This window comes from Oratosquilla oratoria, chromosome 29, assembly GCF_046742065.1.
Source record: "Oratosquilla oratoria isolate Oo_2021 chromosome 29, ASM4674206v1, whole genome shotgun sequence".
Classification (NCBI taxonomy): Eukaryota; Metazoa; Arthropoda; class Malacostraca; order Stomatopoda; family Squillidae; genus Oratosquilla; species Oratosquilla oratoria.
In genome coordinates this window covers 14341994-14348507 of record NC_134805.1, presented here as the reverse complement: position 1 = coordinate 14348507, position 6514 = coordinate 14341994, and the positions used below count along the sequence as shown (strand labels likewise).

At 52.7% G+C, this 6514-nt stretch overlaps 1 pseudogene; it reads left to right on the top strand.

Moving 5' to 3' along the window:
* Positions 1-2151: 2151 nt before the first annotated feature.
* Positions 2152-3585, top strand: LOC143040604 (uncharacterized; annotated as a pseudogene).
* The last annotated feature ends 2929 nt before the right edge of the window (positions 3586-6514 follow it).

Below are 6514 nucleotides of genomic sequence, written 5' to 3'. Positions count from 1 at the left end.
GGTCATGTCGCTATTGTCCAGGCGGACACCTCACCCGCAGCTGGACGCCTCACCAACCCTAAAGGATTGCCACCAAGCCAAGCAGTTACCATTTGATACAAATTGTTTTTTCCTACGGGATATGTCTATCCTGTCCAACCTCGGACAACTGTATGTCATTTGTATATATGTATATGCAATGTATAAGGTAGTTAAAACCTATCCTGATCTCTAATATTTGCTAAAACTGCATCTTGTAAATAAATATTATCTCGTCGGCAACCTAACCACGAGCCATGTATATAAACACCTCCTGTCACCAAATAAAGAAGAGAAAGACCACAGAGAGAGACAGAGCTACACGTTGCTCCGCTGCTTTTATTCCAAAGCCTCCGAACACCGCTCAACTACGACCACGTACTACCACAACTCATATGTTGCGATACCATCCAACATATATACCGTATTTTTCGGACTATAGCCCGCACCGTTATATGACCCGCACCCCCTTACACCTTAGTGAAAATCCACACAAGACCCGCACCGCTGTATGACCCGCAGTCATATGGCGTGCGCGGCAGTGTAGATCCGACGATGTATACTACCCATGCATGGGTGGCTACAGGCACAGCTCACGGCGGTTGTTGTTACGGCCGGCCGTTGACGTGGTGATCAAAGTAATTTCAAAGCTGAGGCTTTTTCTAAATTTTCTGTTTCATCAATGCTTATGTGATTTATAAAAAATATAGGTAAAATTTTACTTTCGACCTTTGTTGGAATATAGCAATACAAAATTATATAGTAATTGTGCAAATTAAAATGTATGAACGTAATATGCAATTTTGTGTGCGGAAATGAAAATAAAAAAAGTTGCTAAAACAGATTTCTTAAGTAACGAAGTTGTGTACTACGAATGGTACGCCATGTTTGTTATGGTAGATTCCGTCGTCGGAGAAATGAAAGAACGATAAATTTGTCTAAACTAAAGTAAAGTAAACTAAACTAAACTAACCTAACCGGTAAATTTTTACTTTCGACCATTGGAGGAATATAGCCATACAAAAGCTGAGAGAGTGGTTGAAAAGCCCGCCAACGTCTCTCACGACGACGATAACGAGGACCAGCCGGATGATATCTAATTTGCAGGTAATGATTTATTAAACACAGGTTAGGTTAGGTTAGTTTAGTTTTAGACAAATTTATCGTCCTTTCATTTCTCCGACGTCGGCATCTACCACAACAAACATGGCGTACCATTCGTCGTGCACGACTTCGTTACTTACGAAATCTGTTGTAGCAACGTATTTTTATTTTCATTTCCGCACACAAAATTGCATATTACGTTGATACATTTTAATTTACAAAATTACTATTTAATTTTGTATTGCTATATTCAAACAAAGGTCGAAAGTAAAATTTTACCTATATATATATATATATATATATATATATATATATATATATATATATATTGTTACGAAAGCGGCCCCTATTGCATCCTGTCGACATCGTGACATCGGAGATGACGCTTTCGTCGTGATCCTTGGCGCCAAAGGTGGACGCCACCTGGAAGCACGTGACGTCGAGCAGCGACTGTGATTGGTCGAGGCGTGCTTGGCGAGACTGCGTGGGCACGCTATCCCGATGAGGAGGGAGACGAGCAGCACAGGTGACGGGAGAAGGCGTCGTGGTTCTCGCTCGGATTATTATTGCGTTTGTAAGCTGTAGCGAAGCTTCAAGTAGCCTTTCGAGGGTTGGCAAGTGACCCGAGGTGCCTCCTACAGCCCAGTATTCTTTTGTAGTGACTCTGTGTAAATAGAGGATATAAGTCTACTTTGCGTTTTCGTCGCCTTGAGAACTCACCACGGGACGAGGTGGCGAGTGTGAGCGGGGCGAAGCTCGAAACATTACCGTCACGTCTCTTAAATGCAACGGACCTATGAATTGAAATCGGGTGACAAACCTCCAGTCTCTGGGGGGGGGGGTTGTTACAGTGGTGTCAGAAGTGGGATCTGTAAGTGTAAGTGCATTTTAAGTGCGTCGCGGTGATCTATCGAGTGTGAGCGGGAAAAGCCGCGATCATTTTGTCGTGACGGGTGACAGGTCCAAAGTGTTGTGCCCAGGTAAGTGGTATTGTGGTCGTTTTCAGTGCCGTAGAGTTATTACACTAGCATGGCTAATATGGAAACCACACTAGCAGACGTTATAAGGGCTATGGCGGAGCAAGGAAGGACACAGCACGCTGAACTGCAAGCAATGGTGAACCATGCTTTATCGGAGTAAGGAAAAGCACAGCAAGCCGAAATTCAAGCTGTGGCGAACCGTGTTGACAGTGTGTTCAAACAGGTGTTTGGACTCGTTAAGGAGGAGTGCTCGCGGGTGAAAGGAGAAGTTTTAAAGGCAGTTTTCACCAAGGACGAGGTGAAGGGAGAGGTGGAAAAAGTGGCCAGTGACCTTAGGAGGTATGTGGATGAAGTTGTGGCAGCACAAGTGCCCCCTGCCCTCTTCCGGCATGAGGATACGCTGCCCCGGGAGAGTGAGCAAGCTAGCGAGGCGGAAGATAGTGACGAGGACGAAGCTAATAGTCGGCACGAAAGACTCAAGAGCCGTTCTCCATTGGCAAAGGCGTTTCCGTCTCCCCCAGGTGCCCCGGCGAATGTTTTGTCGCCTCCGCCATCCCCGCCAGCCTCGGTAAAGTCGGGCCTCTCGGCTGCCAGCTCCACGTCACGGAGGCTAGGGAGTGGGACGAGGCGCCGCCCGCAGGAGTTCGACGGGACAGTGTCTTGGGAAGCGTACAAGACACAGTTCGAGCTCCTGGCTAGCGCCCACCAGTGGAGTCGACCTGAGATGGCCATGCAGCTTGTGTGGGCGCTCAAAGGCCCAGCGTTGGAAGTCCTGAACCAACTGCCAGCCACCCAGCGGAGCTCCTATAGTAAGGTGACGGCGACGTTGGAGAGGAGGTACGGGCATCAGCATCAAACTGAGGTGTTCAGGACAAGGTTCCGGGCCCGGGTAAGAGGCCCGGGAGAGACCCTGACACGCTTAGCGCAGGATTTGGAGGTATTGGTGCGCCGTGCGTACCCGGAGGCCAGTGAGGAGATGATCACCATTCTCTTGCGGGATCAGTTTGTTGACGCTATCGATAACCAGCAGCTGAGGATATACGTCCAGCAGGCGCACCCCAAGGACCTACAGGAGGCCCTGGCGAGGGGCCTGGAGATGGAGTCGTTTCTCCGGATTACGCGGGAGCGACCCAGCTGGAACAGTGACTCATACAAGGTGAGAGCAAAGAAGGGGAAAGTGGACAAATCCCCCTCTAGACCTGCATCACCCTCAGGTGAGTTCTGGGGTAAATGCTACTCTTGTGGGCAACAAGGGCATTCCAAAAAGTACTGCCCGCAGGGAACGCATGGCGGAAAGGCTGTCGGTGCTGGAGCAGGGCCGCATCGGTACAAACCCTGTTGCTGGAGTTGTGGTGAGGGGTATAAGACGGCAGGGTGTGCCATCGTCTCCGACAAGGATAGCAAGAAGGTAGCGGGAAACTGGGAGGGGCTGGCGGAAGGGGTCGAATACCAGCCGGAAGACGGGAGACCCCAGTCCGTTTAAGTTGCCGCGCCGAGGGCGCCCGGACCGTTCAGGTAGGCGGGCAAGTGGACGGTAAGTCTTGCTGCTTCACGGTGGACTCGGGCGCAGAACGCACCTTCGTGCAGGACGGCATGGTGGCAACTGGACGACCCCCGGTTGCCCAGCAACAGCTGTGTGGGATTACGGGGCACTGCACGCAGCTGAGGGGACCAGTGCATGCCAGGGTAACGGTTGGCAACACTGAGGAGCATCTTCCTGTTTTTGTAGCTGACGTCGGGGAGAACTTGCTCGGTCTAGACTACCTCCAGCAAAGCAGGGCGGTGCTGGATTTCGGGGAGATGACCATGTCGGTCGGAGGTGACGTGGTGCCGCTTAGGGAGGGCGCCGTTGACGCAGAGGAAGCCCACACTGTACCACCACCCGAAACCAGCCACCGTTGCCGTCTAAGTGAGGAGCAGGAAGGGGAAAGCCTGGGCCCGGACGAGGATGGTGGACAGGCGACTATGATCACGGAAGGTCACTTCGAGGACACGCAGGGGGGTAACACTGAAGTCCCACCTCATCTGCAGGATCTATTGCAGAGGAGCTCGGTATGTCTGTCTGAGGAACAGGTTGACGAGGTGAGGAAAGTGTTGACACGGTATGCAGACGTCTTCTCGAAGGGGGATACCGACCTGGGCCGGACCAGCCTGGTGAAACACCGCATACACACAGGGGATAGTCAGCCAGTCAAGCTGCCGCCCCGAAGGATCGCACCCGCCCGTCGGCTGGAAGTGGAGAAAGCCGTGGGGGAACTGCGCGCGCAGGGGGTAATTGAAAAGTCGGCTAGTCCCTGGAGTGCGGCCGTCGTACTCGTTAAGAAGAAGGATGGGTCCACCAGGTGTTGTGTGGACTATCGGGGCCTTAACGCGGTGACAACCAAGGACTCGTACCCTCTACCGAGGGTGGATGACACTCTTGACGCGCTCGCGGGAGCCCAGTGGTTCTCGACCTTGGACTTGAAGTCTGGTTACCATCAAGTGGAGGTAGCGGAGGAGGACAGAGAGAAGACAGCCTTCTCGTATGGGCAGGGGCTATATCAATTCAAAGTGATGAGTTTTGGCCTAGTGAATGCCCCGGCAACCTTTGAGCGCCTGATGGAGCGTGTGTTGGATGGGCTGCTCTGGAAAAGCGCCCTGGTATATTTAGACGATGTGCTAGTGTATGGGAATTCATTTGAGTGTGCTCTGGAAAGGCTTAAGGTAGTATTGGATAGGTTTAGGGCAGCAAATGTGAAACTCAGCCCGAAGAAGTGCTGCCTTTTTCAGAGGGAGGTGCCTTTTCTGGGGCACATAGTGAGTAGTGAGGGGGTGAAAACAGACCCTGGTAAGGTAGAGTCGGTTAAGGAGTGGCCGGTTCCGCGCAGTGTGACGGAAGTGCGCGGGTTTATTGGTTTGTGTACGTACTACAGGCGGTTCGTCAAGGGGTTCGCACAAATCGCAGTACCACTCCACCACTTGACTCGGAAAGGGGCCTCCTTTCACTGGAGTGAAGAATGTCAACGGGCCTTTGATACCTTGAAGGAGGCTCTCGCTAACTCCCCTGTGTTGCCGTACCCGGACCCCACGAGACCGTACGTGTTGGATTGTGACGCAAGTGCTGAGGGAGTAGGGGCTGTCTTGTCTCAGGAGAAAGATGGACAGGAGTGGGTCGTATCCTACTTTAGCAGGAAGTTCTCAGCACCAGAGAGGAATTATTGCGTCACCCGTAAAGAGTTGTTGGCGGTGATTCTGGCGATTGATCACTTCCATCCTTACCTGTACGGGGCCAAGTTCAAGATCAGGACCGACCACGCCGCTCTGAGGTGGCTCAAAAACCTCAGAAATCCGGAGGGGCAGTTGGCTAGGTGGATTGGGAAGCTGGAGCAGCACGACTACCACATCGAGTATCGGCCAGGGAACATGCATAATAATGCTGACAGCCTGAGCCGCCGTCCCTGCGATAGCGACTGTAAGCATTGTAGCCGCCGTGAAACGGAACCTGTGAGCGTGAAGGCTGCTGCTCTTGCTGTTGACACGAAGTGGGGAGAGGACCTCAGGCAGGCCCAGCGAGATGACGCTGATATTGGGCCCATAGTGACACTGAGGGAGGAGGGTGAGAAAAAACCGCCTTGGGAAAGTGTGGCACCGCTAAGCCCGGCAGCGAAGGCGTTGTGGCAACAATGGTCAGTGTTGCGAGTGAGTGAGGGTGTGCTGCAGCGGCAGTGGCACTCGTGTGACGGCAGTATATCCTTCTGGCAAACCATTGTTCCCATTAGTATGAGGGAAGCGTTAGTGCGCGAGGCTCACAGTGGCAGTGCGAGTGGCCACTTCGGTGTGAAGAAAACCCTGGGGCGTTTAATGCAGCGAGTGTACTGGGTGGGCATGCGGAAGGACGTGAGCGAGTGGTGCAAATCTTGCGACGTGTGCTGTGGAAAGATGGGCCCCGGGAGGAGGTCAGCTGCTCCCTTACAAGTGTATCAGGTTGGGGCGCCTATGGAGAGGGTGGCGGTGGATATCCTAGGGCCATTTCCTCAGACGGTCCGAGGTAACCGCTTCGTGTGTGTGGCCATGGATTATTTTACGAAGTGGCCGGAGGCATACCCGCTGCCGAACCATGAGGCCGCCACCGTGGCAGGCGTGTTAGTGGACGAGTTTTTCGCCCGGTTTGGAGCTCCGCACGAGCTACACTCCGACCAAGGAAGGGAGTTTGAGTCGGCAGTATTCCGGGAGTGCTGTCAGTTGCTGGGCATCAAGAAGACTCGCACCACGCCCCTGCGGCCGCAGTCGGACGGCATGGTGGAACGCTTCAACCGCACGCTGGGGCAGGAGTTGGCGAAGTGTTGCCAGGAGAGTCAGGAAGAGTGGGACTTAAAAATCCCCCTGCTTCTATGGGCCTACCGTTCAGCTGAACATGAGGCAACCGGGTACAC